Raw genomic sequence first — 15,016 nt, forward strand, 5'->3', positions numbered from 1 at the left:
GAAAATCGTGGCCTGGTCAGATGAGCCACGATTTTAGTCGGTAAGAGATCTGGTAGGATTCCATTGTGGCGCAGACCCCACAAAACCGTGGACCGAAGTTGTCAACAAGGCAGTGTGTAAGCTGGAAGTGAATTCTTATTGGTGTGGGCTGAGTTTACATGAAATAGACTGGATCCTCAAGTCCAATTGAACGGATTATTAACTGGAAATGGTTATGTTCGGCTTCTTGGAGACCATTTGCAGCCATTCATGTACTTTATGTTCACAAACAACGACGGAATTTTATGGATGACCATGCAGTTTTATGGATGAACATGCGTTACCTCATAGTAGATCGCGATTGGTTTGAAGAACATTCTGGGCAATCCGATTTAATGATTTGACCACCCGGATCGTCCAATATGAAGCAATTGAACATTTATGTGACATAACCTATAAGACAGTTCAGGCATAAAATCCTGAGCCGGCAACATTTTCGCAACTATGAATGGCCATAGAGGTAGCATGGGTCAATATTTGTGCGGGAGGTTTCCAGCGACTTGTTGAGTCCATTCCACGTCGAGTTTCTGCACTACACCGAGCGAAAGGAAGTCCGACACGATATTAGCAGGTATTCCATGACTTGTGTCGCCTTACAGTGTTTATAATCACTTCCTTTTCTTTAGTGAATACTTTTCACCTGAGTTAGGAGCTACTAAAGCGTATTGCAGCATAAGACATTAGTGATTGACGATGTGCAGAATATGTTAACTTATTGACTTTTGTATCCCCAAAGTTGGCAATTATTCTTATGTCAAAAGTAGTCTAGCTGAATCTTTTAACTATATGATGTTTCCAGTTTAAATTTTCATCAATATGTACACCTAAGAACTTAGAGCTTTTTACCTTATCTGGTATCTCCTATTTGGCATAGTAAGGGATAATAGAAGGCGGGCTATTTTAGACAATACAAAACTAGCTGCGTTGTGATTTATGAAATGTTAAAACTAGTCCATTTGTGCAAAATCAGTTATCAGCCTTAATGAAAACATCAACTAACGTTGTCTCTATTCATTTTTCTCTGCTCGGCTTCACAACAATGCTTATTTCATCTAAAGAGTGGAGTAATTCTGCTTCCTGTTTCAAGCAAAGTACATTAAGAACAATAGTCGGCCACTGACCGAATCCTATGGGGCACCGACTGTAATTTCTCTTCACGTGTCCACTATCTGATGAAAAGTATCCGAACATTTATTGGTGGACATTAATAAGGGGTGTGTCACACTTCTCCTAAATGACAGCCTGAACACTGCTGAAGGCAAATAAACAATTTTTTCAGCCTTCAGTTGCAAGGTAATTTTACTCGTTTACCTAGGTTTCGATTCCAGTAATGGAATCTTCTTCAGAACAAAAAATGAAATTATTTTGTGAGCCAAACACTGGCCATGTCACAGATTAAAAATTAAAACATTAAAGACGCATAATCATAAGATTATGTCTGTCAAAATTAAAACCATTAGGGCGAACGTAGACGGAGCTGCGCCGGCCATAAATGAGGACCATACGTAAGCGGCTCGAGTTTTTCGAGCCGCTTACGTGTGGTCCTGATTTATGGCCGGCGCAGCTCCGTCTACGTTCGCTCTAATGGTTTTAATTTTGATTGACATAATCTTATGATTATGCGTCTTTAATGTTTTAATTTTTAATCTGTGACATGGCCAGTGTTTGGCTCACAAAATAATTTCATTTTTTGTTCTGAAGAAGATTCCATTACTGGAATCGAAACCTAGGTAAACGAGTAAAATTACCTTGCAACTGAAGGCTGAAAAAATTGTTTATTTGCTGTACATTTCACAGTTGCTGACACGCTGCAATATGTTAAAGAACTGCTGAAGGCATTTTCAATAAGGTCGTCTGAATGTCTGTGGAATAAGGACAGCTTATTGTTCCCCAAGAGCTCAAACCAGAGAAGGTAGTGATGTTGGACCCTGAGGAGTGAAGCGGCGTCGACGTTCTATTTCAAAGGTTTTTCACTTGCTTCAGGTTGGGGCTCTGGCCAGTGCAGACCATTCCTGGAATTTTATTGTCCTCAAGCCATTACCTCACAAAATTCTGCTATACGACAGGGTATATTGTCATGCTGATGAAAACTATCATCGTCTCCGAACTGTTCCTCGACTGAACGGAGAACGCAATGCTGTTACACATCTTCACAAACTTTCACGTTTAGCGTTTACTTAAGCACACTAAGGGGACTACACCATAACCACCAGTAACATACTTAAACTGTAACACCGCCTTCTTCGTACATCACCGTTAGCGCTATGGACGATGCAGATTACGTTCTTCAGGCGTTCACTAAATCAAAACATTTCCATCGGATTGCCACAGGCCGTAGCTTGATTCATCACGTGAAATCAGTCACTTCCAGTCTTCCGCTGTCCAGTGGCGTCGGTCTTTACATCACCGCAAATGTCGCTTGCCATTGACTACACGAATGTGTGGGTTATAAGGAGCTGATCGAGCATTGTATCCCTATGCTCCAAAACGGTCTAACTGGACTGCTGGTACAAGTTTGGAACTCACAAGTGATTCGTCCCACTAATTTAATGGCACTTTTTACCTCTGCAGTGCTCCCTCGCCCACGTCCATCAGTACATGAAATCTGCCTGATCTTGGTTTTGTTATGGTTGTTCCTTCACGTTTCCAACTAACAATGAAGTCAATAATTGTCGAACTGGGTAGCTTTAGAAGGATTGAAACGTCCCTGATGGATTTGTTACTCAGGTGACATTGAGTAGTCCAGGTTGAAGTCACTGAGCCCTGCTGACCTACCCATTCTGCTGTTACTGCCTCTTGTGAGGTAACGGGCGCGTTGTGGTGTCCTGAAAATATTTTAAGTTCGGAGTTGGCGTGGCCGCACGGGCCGCTCGGCAAGCCGGGCAAGTGGGGTGGCCCCAGCGTGTGGTCCAGGCCGACCGCGTGGCCGGGAATTCCATGTTGATGCTGTGTCGAGGAAGGTGCTTTGTGTCGATGTAGGATATTTGTATGCCGGGAGTGCCAAAGATGGTGGACTTTGTGAAACCGTAATGGCAGACATTTCTCAGTTCATGTAGAAATTAATAGTAGCCAGAGGAATCACGACACCACAATAAGAAAACAAGTACGGTACCATTATTTGCGCGAAGATTCTGATGGTGTAATCGGATTTTCAATATCTTTATAGTTTAAAGTTTAGTATCTGACTGTAAATTATACGAGTGACACCCAGCAACGAATTTCCAAAATTTAAATGGCTCATCCGATTTTGTCAATCATTGTGTCTTTAGAAAGCTATTAGTGTAAACCTAAATTGGCATTAATTACAGGCATGTAACTTGAATAGTACATGAGTTATTGGAGGTCAAAGTCGCCGATTACTATTGATCGCGTCAGGCCATAAGTACTCCACAGTTACACGAAAAAACGGTAGCAGCACGCTTATAAATATATATTTATTCATTTACGTCTTTGTTTGTATCTGATATATACTATTCATGAAGACATTGGTTAAATATTTACTGTGTTTTAGAAAGCACAGAGACATTAGGCTACTGGCCTACTTTTGCTTCTGTTCCCTTGATATATGTTTATTTAATTTGCTTATGTACTTAATAATGTGTGTTAGAGCGTGTTTATGGTCCAGTAGTAGGAATATTTATTTAATTTCAAGTTATTTCAATGTAAATACAGTATTTCATATGTGTTTCAATATGTTTTTTGGGTTTTCGTTGGCTTGGAAACATGGCAGGAGCGCTCTAGCCAATCACAGCGCTCGTTACTACAGTAGGCAACAACGGAAGTCAATGGAGAGACTGTACGGAAGTGGGGGAGGAGCATTGGGTCGCGCAGGACACAAAGGGGGAGTGTGGGATGGGAAGGCGCGATGGGCGGTCGCAGGAAATACTTAGAGAGTGTTGGGCAGTTAGTGCGTGGTCGCGGGAGATAGAAATATTTCATAGTGCCGACTTGTGCACTTGTGAGATTTCCGTGGCTTCTGCAGTGAAGACGTAATATGCGTTTAGAACAGAATATCTTGCAAGCTGTGTTGTTGCTCATAACTAATTACGTGAAGTAGGAATCTATGATTTACCTGTTATTCAACTTATATTTTATTTAATTGGTGGACCATCGACGCCAATAAGTGTTTAGCAGTAATAAATGGCGTTCTTATAGATACTTCTGCTATCGTACTCATCATTTAAAGTCGTTAAAATAGTACCTGCAGATATTATTTAATTGCAATCTTTCATTTAAAAATTTCTATGTTACATTCAAAATTCACAATTTCCGAGTGAAAGGAACCTTCGACCATTCGATGCATGTGTATATTGTATACTGTATATCAGTTGTATTTGGTCTGTAATGCGGCAACTACGTATCCCATCTCCTAGACAACGAAACCAGCCAAAACTTTTAATATTTCAACTCTGAGGGTACGTAGTTGAGGGCCACCATTACTTTTTTATTTGAAAGCCCGCACTCTCTACTGACAACACAGTCGCTAGTCCGCTTACCTGGTTAGAATTCCTTGCTTGGCATGTGCGCAGGTTAGACATTAAAATGTTACTCCTGCTTAACCTGTCAATGTGGAGTGATGGTTACCTGACTTGCCACATTGCCCTCAGCTGGAGATGTGGTGGTGAGTTTCCTCAGACTGCTGTGAAGAAAATTACTCTCGCAGTAGGTCCAGCCAAAATGTTGTCGGCCTGCGGCATTGTCTGGTGGCCCAGTTCCAAGACCGAGCATAAGCAGCGACAACACAATATTCCCCGCCTCTTTTATACGGGAGGGTCCGCCTCCCGTGACATCTTGTGGTCAACGCCACATTACATGTAAGTCTGGTAATCCACGAGGACAGTAAGACAGCAGCCAAACATGAAACACTTAAATAACTAAAAGTGAAACCAACAGCTGCACTGTAGTTCAAATGTTATTTGCTCAAACCAAGTCGACGACAAACAGTGTTATCTTCAGGCCGCCATCAATGTACAAACCACAATGACAATGACCAACCGAATCTGAAAATGGAAACAGTAGTTTATTGAGCACATTACGCCAGCATGTGCAGGCAATCATCGTAGGTCTGGCTCCTGGATTTCTCCCTTACCATCTTCACCCATCCTGTCCACCTCTCCCCCACCCTCACCTACCTTGGCCTCACCATTGACCATCACCTCACCTGGATCCCTCATCTCCCATCCATCCAATCCAAAGCCCACAACTGCCTGCGACTCCTCAAACTTCTCTCTGGCCAAACATGGGAGTTAAACCCCTCTACCATCCTCCACACCTACAAATCCTTAATCCGTCCCATCCTCTGTTATGTCTGTCCCACCTGGATATCCGCCTCCCCCAAATTCTATAAGTCCCTCCAGATCCTCGAGCGCCATGCACTCCACCTCGCCTTCTGTATACGCCTCCTGTCTCCCATGCGGATCCTCTACGACCTGATTCCTTTCACCCATCTGCTCCTATTCCTCGAACATATCCGTATACTCTACACCTCCCACCACCTTGATCCCCCTCATCCCCTGGTTGCTCCTCTCCTCTCCAACCCCCGCCATCTGCCCCACCTTCACTGTTGTTTCCCCGCTGCCCTCCATCTCTACACCCTTCATCTCCTTTCCCAAGGTGGCTTCCGTCAACTCCCCCTCTCGGATGATGCCGTCTCTCCCTCCATTTATCCCTCCTATCAACTCTGATCCCCACACCCTTCCTTTCCTTTGTCCTTTTCCTGGGCTCCCTCTTCCCGTCCCCCCTCCCCTCACCTTCCTGTTTTTCCCCACCTATCCTCTCTCTGCTTCCCTTCTCTCCCCCGAGTCCTTTTGGGTCTTCCTTCCTCTGCCTTTCCCAATTCCCTCTCGCATCTGCCCTGCTCCCCCCTTCTGAGTCCTCTCCCTTCGTCGTTCCCGCCCCCCCCCCGCCTTTGTTTTTCCTCTCCTCCCCCCTTTTTTCTTCCCTCTCATTTGTCCAGGTCCCCCCTCCCATCTGCCCTTGCCTGTGGTGTGTCATCCTCGTGTCGACCTTTTAGTGCAGTGTTCCCTGTGATTGTTAAGTGTTGTGCGTCTTTTCCGAAGTGCTGCGAACGGACATCACGCTGTCGCAGGGTATGATTTTTTATATCTCTTGCGAACAGAATCCAGACTGTCACCATGTTTTTTTAATTGTCTGTGTACTTTTTCCCTGGCTGCTTCCTGTGTATTTTATTATCATCGCCCACCATTAGTTTTATGTTTCAAATTTCCACAATTTTCCGCCGTTTTACATTTTACGTCAACATTTTATCGCCTGTTTTTATTGTTTCTTATCTTCTTATATTTTAAAAGTTCTGTAGACTGAAGAGCGGCGTACTAAGCTACTGTCAGCCCGCCCCCTTCGGGAGGAATCGAAATCCAATGAAGGAAAAAAAACAGCATGTTCATCCAACAAAGTCGAGAGCAGCTGGGTCAGAATTAAATGGATTCCGTAACTTCCTGTAACAAGTTCATCAATGGTCAGAGGACAACTGTTTCCATTTGAAGACTCGGTTGGTCGTTGTCATTGTCGTTCGTACGTTGATGGCAAATTACGCTCGGAGCCTGAAGATGACGCTGTTTCGCGTCGAAACTGGTAGCTTGTTATCAATAAACAACATTTGAATTACAATACTGCTGTTTGTTTCAGTTTTCATTATTAAAGTTACAGAAGAGTGTCCGCATACTTTTGATCAGAGGGTGCATGATGTAGCTGTACTCTTTATAGTAGTATTACTCTAACACCTTAAGGTAACTTCCTGTCTTCTGTTTCTTAAACAAGAACTAAACCAGACATGTGCTGAACGATGTATTCTAAACAAAGTCAACTTCTCTAACACAATTTATGACTGATTCGTTCAAATTGCTTCGATAAATCACACAACTTCCCCACTGGTGGTATATGGTTCACATATTTTATTATGTGCACAGTAAATGCTGACTCAGTAGAGCAACCCTTTTGAACTAGTCGTTCGTCGCTTCTGCGTGATGCTGCTCGGTGGAAACTCTTCCCCACTGCACGGAGACGGCGAGAGCCCGAGGTGCGCTTCGAGCAGACGAGACGGTGTGGCCAATGGCGACGGCAGAAGGCAGATGGTAGACGACAGAAACGTTAAGCGCGGCGCAGCCGGTGGGGCAGCGCAAAGTAAAGGATTAGAATTTTCTCGCCTAGGGCCGCTTAAAAATGCATACGTATTTAATAATTCCGTCAGAGGGCGGCGTCTGGCGGCGCGGCCCGCCGTGCGCCGTCTGCAGGCAGGCCGGCCGGCGCGTGCCCACACAATGGCGGCGGCGCAGCCGTGCACTTGTTGATCGCCTTTCGTTGACGGACGTCTTCACAAGTCGAAGAATCGGCCACAGCTCATCCCGAGCAGCTTCGAAAGAAATTTGCAGGCGTCCTACATCTCTGTAATATTTCTTTTTTCTTTCTTTCTATGTATTCCAAATGAAACCCAAGTTTGTGAGGTGACTGCCCTGCTTAAAGATGAATTCCTAGTCTGAGTCCAGAATGCCCTGAACTGCAGAAGTTATGCCCTGTCATAAATAATATTCAGCTCAAAGTAATTTATTGAGATATGGGGACTGGCTGCAAATGAAAGACGTCTGAGCACTACACATTTTTGTTAAGGGGCTCCGGAACGCCCTATACTTGCAATGTTAAAATAACGCTTATAAATTACATCTTTCCTCACAAAGAATTTGAGGTAGGAAGTTGAACTTTTTACAGATTATTTATTGGAATATGGGCTACAACTTAACACAGGGATTTTACAAAATTTTAGATCAGTTATTAAAGATGATTTTTTTTCAATTGTAATGAAAATTCACAACATTTTTTTGCAATTTTTTATTTATATATTCAAAAATATACAGTTTTTTGGAAAAAGGGTGTGTTAAATTATGCAGAAGGTACTGTGTAACATTTACTGAAAGTTTGAAACAAATATGTTTGGAGGATCCTTAGAAAACATGTAATTAGTATGAGAAAATAAAAGTTTTGGGAATCGAGCGACAAAGATTGGATTAACTTTTTAGTGCATTCCAGGTCCATAGGATGGATTATCTTCATCCTCTGCAAACTCCTCCTCCAGCATCCTCTTGTTCCTCCTCCTGTTTACTCTTGCTTGTATTTCTAGACTCTTTACAGCCCTGTCTGCAGCCCGAAGGCGTTCCTTGTCTAAAGCAAGCATCGCTCGTACCATGTTAGAACCTATCTTCATTCCCATATTTCTAAATACCTTGCACCTTACAATGTTGCCATCATTGAAAGTCGCAACAGCATCATACACACCAAAGTGAAGTGTTTCTATTCCAACAAATACAGTCTTGGGGATTTTCGACACTTTAACACTATTTACACTTTCATTGGGGTTTTGAGTTTTTCCGTGAATACACTTTTTCAACAGTTCAGGTGCTGCTAAGTCTCTGAAAATAGGTTTAGCCACAACACATACTTTATCTCACATCACTAAAATGTACCTGATGAACACGGACGTTAATAATAACACCATTTGACAGCAGTTTAACAGCGCCACAGTGGGTCACGCCCATGTAGAACACATTTCAAAAAAATTTAAAAATAGTTGTAGTCTTCGGAATTGAATAAATTATATATCTATTAAAAGGTAATAATCTGCAGATTCAGAAAACGCAAAAAAGTAAAAATTGAACTTTTCATGATTTTGAGCCTTTCCGGAGCCCCTTAATAGTGGAACGGTTAATAACATGCATAGAAATAGGAAACTGAACACAAGTGAAAATGAAAATCTTCTTTAACATTCCGGAAATACTGAATGTGCTAGTCGACACAGTATGTCACGGAGCAGTGGGGTAGAAATCCCGATTAGTGCTTATAACAGTGAATAACAATGAAACTAAACAATCAGGTGACAAAAGCCATGGGATGCCTCCCAGTATCACGTCGGACCTCCTTTTGCGATGTGTGGTGCAGCAATTCGACGTAGCATGGACTCAACCAGTCGCTGGAAGTCCCTTGCAGAAATATTGAGCCATGCTGCGGCTACAGCCGTCCATAATTGCGAAAGTGTTGGTGGTGCAGAATTTTGTGCACGAACTGACTTCTCGATTGTGTCCCACGAATGTCTATATCTACATCTACATAGTTACTCTGCAATTCACACTTAAGTGCCTGGCAGAGGGCTCATCGAACCATTTTCATACTACTTCTCTACCATTCCACTCTCTAAAGGCGCGCGGGAAAAGGAATACCTAAGTCTTTCCGTTCGAGCTCTGATTTCTCTTATTTTATTATGATGATCATTTCTCCCTACGTAGACGGGTCTCAACAAAATATTTTCGCATTCGGAAGAGAAAGTTAGTGATTGAAATTTTGTAAATAGATCTCGCCGCATAGAAAACTGCCTTTGTATCAGTGACTGCCGCCCCAACTCACCCCTATTGCGCGACAATACGAAACGGGCTACCCTTCTTTGCACTTTTTCGATGTCCTCCTTCAATCCTACCCGGTAAGGATCCCATACCGCGCAGCAACATTCCACCAGAGGACGGGCAAGTGTAATGTAGGCTATCTCTTTAGTGGGTTTGTCGCATCTTCTAAGTGTTCTGCCAACAAAGTACAGTCTTTGTTTCGCCTTCCCCACAATATTATCTATGTGGTCGTTCCAAATTAAGGTGCTCGTAATTGTAATTTCGAGGTATTTAGTCGAATTTGACAGCCCGTAGATTTGTGCCATTTATCGTATACTCAAAATTTATCGGATTTCACTTACCACTCATTTGGCTGACCTCGCACTTTTCTGTGTTTAGTGCCAATTGCCACTTTTCGCACCACACAGAAATTCTCTCTAGATCATTTTGTAATTGGAAATGATCGTCCGATGATTTTACTAAATGGTAAATTACAGCGTCGTCTGCAAACAATCTAAGGGGGCTGCTCAGATTATCACCTACATCGTTTACGTAAATCAGGAACAGCAGAGGGGCTATGACACTACCTCGCGGAACGCCAGATATAACTTCTGTTCTACTCGATGATTTACCATCTATTCTTGCTCTAAGAGGTGATAAGCGGGCTGCTAGCTTCGTGATGTACAGAAGAGCTTCGTGATGTACAGAAGATGTTTTCTCTGAGAGTAAATCACGAATCCAGTCACACAACTGAGACGATAGTCCATACGCACGCGGTTTGATTAATAGTCGCTTGTCATGAACGGTATCAAAAGCCTTCTGTAAATCTAGGAATATGGAATCGATCTGAGATCCCTTGTCGACAGCACTCATTACTACATGGGAATAAAGAGCCAGCTGTGTTGCACAAGAACGATATTTTCTGAATCCGTGTTGGTTATGTATCAGTAATTCATTTTCTTCAAGGTAATTCATAATGTTCGAGTACAGTATATGCTCCAAAATCCTACTGCAAACTGAGGTCAGTGATATGGGTCTGTAATTCAATGCGTTACTACTATTTCCTTTCTTGAATATTGGTGTGACCTGTGCTACTTTCCAGTCTTTAGGAACAGACCTTTCGTGAAGTGAGCGCTTGTATATGATTGCTAACAAAGGCGCTATTGTGTCTGCATACCATCTGGACCGGAAGACTTGCCCTTCTTAAGTGATTTGAGTTGTTTCGCAACGCCTAAGATATCTACTTTTATGCCACTCATGCTAACAGCTGTTCTGGTTTCGAAATCTGGAATGTTTACTTCGTCTTCTTTCGTGAAGAAGTTACGCGAAACTGTATTTAGTAACTCCGCTTTAGTGGCACCATCGTCGGTAACATTTACATCGCTATCGCGCAGTGACAGTATTGACTATTTTTTGCCACCGGTGTACTTTACATATGACCAGTATCTCTTTGGGTTGTCTACCATGTTTTGAGACAATGTTTCATTGTGAAAACTATTAAAAGTATCTTTCATTGACATCCGCACTAAATTTCGAGCTTCCGTGAAACTTAGCCAGTCTTGGAGATTTTGCGTTCTTCTGAATTTGGCATGCTTTTTTCGTTGCTTCTGCAACAGTGTTCTGACGTGTTTTGTGTACCATGGTGGATCAGTCCCATCTCTTATTAACTTATGCGGTATGAATCTATCTATTGCTGTCCATACTGTTTCTTTGAATTTGAACCATATCTGGTTTACACTTACATAATTAGCTTGGAAGGAATGGAGACTCTCTCTTAGGAAGGCATCAAGCGAATTTTTATCTTAAATGAAACAGCAAGTTTACTGTTACCAGTCACCGTTTTATTTTTTCCACGACGCGTTTCGAAGGTTTAAAACTCCATCATCGGGTGGATTTACATTAGTTAGTACTACATATGTGTGTGTGTTGTGTTACGATTTTGGAGGAACTTGTGGCACTGCCTCCAGTGGTCACGGGTTCCTTTTGCCGTCGTAACACATCACACGTATACTGCCACATTTGGCAGACGCCATATTTGTTTACAAATGTGGCAGTATACATGTGATGTGTTACGACGGCAAAAGGAACCCGTGACCACTGGAGGCAGTGCCACAAGTTCCTCCAAAATCGTAACACAACACACACACATATGTAGTACTAACTAATGTAAATCCACCCGATGATGGAGGTTTAAACCTTCGAAACGCGTCGTGGAAAAAATAAAACGGTGACTGGTAACTGTAAACTTGTTGTTTCATTTAATGTCAGTAACAGTCACGGTAAAGCCTAACCTAAAAATGTTCGCATTTAGAATTTTTATCTGCTGTTTTACATAGATATATTTTGCGTTTATTTTTAGTGGTTTTGGTTGATATGATTTTGAGCCTCGCTACAATGACCTGTGTTCACTAATCCCTCTATCCGTCATGACGCTTTCTATTAGATCAGGATTATTTGTGGCTAAGAGGTCAAGTGTGTTTTCGTAACCTTTTACAATTCTTGTGGGCTCATGAACTAATTGTTCAAAGTAATTCTCAGAGAAAGCATTTAGTACAATTTCGGAAGATGTTTTCTGTCTACCACCAGCTTTGGACATGAGTTTTTGCCAACAAATCGAGGGTAAATTGAAGTCTCCACCAGTTATAACTGTATGAGTGGCGTACTTATTTGTAATGAGATTCAAGTTTTCTTTGAACCGTTCAGCTATTATATCATCTGAGTCGGGGGGCCAGATCATTCGCTGGAACTGTCCAGAATGTTCTTCAAACCAGTCGTGAACTTCTGTGGCCCGGTGAGGTAGCACATTGTCATTCATAAAGATTCCATCACTGTTTGTCCTCGAATGGCTGCAAATGGTCTCCAGTGGTCGAACATAACCATTTCCAATCAATGATCGGTTCAGTTTGTCATTCCATGTAGACACAGCCCAGACCATTGTGAAGCCACCACCAGCTTACACAGTGCCTTTTGGACATCTTGGGACCATGGCCCCGCAGGGTCTGTGCCTCAATCAAATCCTACTATCAGCACTTACCAACTGAAATCGGGACTAATCTGACCAGATCACGATTTTCCAGTCGTCTAGGATCCTGCCGATAATTTCACGAGGACAGGAGAGGAGCGGCGGGCGATGTCAATCTGTTAGCAAAGGCACACGTGTCGGTCACCTGCTGCAACAGCCCATTTACGACAAATTCCGCCGCACTGTCCTCACGGACGTTCCCCGTACGTCACACATTGATGTCTGCGGTTATTTCACGCAGTGATACTTGTCTGTTAGCACCGACTACTCTACGAGAACGTTGCTGCTCTCGGTCGTTAAGTGAAGGCCGTCGGCAACTCAGTTGAACGTGGTGAAATCTGATATTCTTAGCACGTTCTTGACCCTGTGGGTCTCGGAATAATGAATTCCCTAACGAATTCTGAAATCGAATATTCAATACGTCTAGCTCAAATTACCATTCCGAGTTTAAAGTCTCTTTATTCTCGTCTTGTGGCCATTATCACATCGCAAACCTTTTCACATGAATCACCTGAGTAGAAATGACAGCTCCATTCCCCTGCGTTCGCGATACTACTGCTATCTGTATACGAGGGTTGGAACTTAAATAGTGGCAACTATTTATTCACAACCGGTACAAAAGAGTTACATGTAGTTACTGTCCTCCAAAGTAGTCACCAGCGTTGTGTAGAACCAGTTGCCAGCGATGTAGAAGGCGTAGTATACCGTTAGCAGAGCCTGTTCTCTGATGGTGCGAATGGAACGATCTAAATTTATGGTGATTCTCGTGTACGACTGTGATGGTGTTACCCTAACGCATTACGTTCCTCCACGGCAGACCGTCAATGCAACAATTCGTTTTTGGAGCATCACCTGCGACCAGCTTTGCGAAAGAAGCAGGACACTTTCTGCGCAACCCACCCATCATTTTGCACGACAATGCACGGGCGCATACAGCAAGCTGTGGCTGCTCTGTTCAGTCGATGGGACTGAGAAGTACTTCACCATCCACCATACTCCCCGGACTTAAGTCCTTGTGACATTGATTTGATTCCGAAGATGAAGGAACCATTTTGTGGCATTCGCTTCAGAAATGTTCCAGAGATTCGACAGGCAATAGACCGCTCCATTCCCACCATCAACAGAACAGGATATGCTAACGGTATACTATGCCTTCCACATCACTGGCAATGGGCTCTACACAGCGCTGGTGACTTCTTTGAAGGATAGTAACAGGTGCAAACTTGTAACTCTTTTGTATCGGTTGTGAATAAGTAGTTGCCACTATTTAAATTCCAACCCTCCTATATGCATATTTATAACTCATGACTTCCGTCACCTCAGTGTTCACTGCAGTAGAATCACGTGCAGCGTCTCTGCAAGTTGTACCAGCGTCATACTGACCTTATCTACTGAAAAAGCGTGCACAGAACGAGTTACGTAATTTTTAGAGTGTGTGAAAGTACTATTTATAGTCACAGAGTGAATCAACAAGTGCAGTCACAGGTTATATATCGCAGTGTGCGATCGTGAATTGGTTACGAAGAATCAGTAACCAATAAATGACCAGGGAAAGTAAAATAAGAGAGATTGTTTATGTATTATTGCATACATCTGAATTGTTAAACTGAATGAACACAATCCCACTAACTGCTCAAAACGACACGTGCTGGGTAAATGAAAATACGTATTTATCATACGAAAAAAGTTTGTTTATGCACGACACAAAGCATTTAATAAGTAAAATGAGGGGGAACAGTGACTGAATTCACTGTAACACTATTAGAATTAAGTGACTGAAGTCGGACTCTATGACTAGCCTCGTATCTAATTACCTCACAAAGATACAGCAAATTTGTGGTGATAGGTGCAAGTTCAGTCCACTCGCGGTGCTCATAGTAGTTTTGCAACGTGAATGAATAAAAATGTAACCATGGAATGCAAGAAACTCACGAATTATTACTGAAATAACATTGCAGATAAGCAATTCCTTAGGATAACCCCAATAACATAAAACATCTCACCAAACAGCAACGCTGCGATGAGCCTTATTCAGCACCAAATGTGCTCGTCTTTTTGCCGTCCACACCAGAGCAGCAAACAGAGCCCTCTCAAGGCCTATGCTACTGGAAGCGCCTTCAAACCTGACGGACCAAACCTCCAGAGCTACAGCGTTTGTAGTCTTTACAGGGCTATATATTATTCCAGTGAAGAAAGGGAAATATAGAAACAATAAAACTGATCATTGAAAGTGGCTGTTTAACAGGCAACTTTCTAGTTTAGAACGAAGAAATAAAAATCGTGAGTTTCGTCGAAGACATTGTAATTATTTCACAGACGGCAAAGGAGTTAGAGGGTTAGCTGAACGTAACGGATAGTCTCTTAGAAAGAGGTTATAAGATGAACATCAGCAATAGTGAAAAAGACGGTAATGGAATCGATTCTAATTAAATCAGGCGATATTGAGTGAAGTCGATTAGAAAATGAAACACTAAAGGTAGTGGATGAGTTTAGATATCTGGACAGTGAAATAACTGATTATGGTGAAAGATGAGAACGCAGACTGACAACAGACTGAAAACTGTTTCTGAAA

Source organism: Schistocerca cancellata, chromosome 5 (genome assembly GCF_023864275.1).
Source record: "Schistocerca cancellata isolate TAMUIC-IGC-003103 chromosome 5, iqSchCanc2.1, whole genome shotgun sequence".
NCBI classification, from domain to species: Eukaryota; Metazoa; Arthropoda; class Insecta; order Orthoptera; family Acrididae; genus Schistocerca; species Schistocerca cancellata.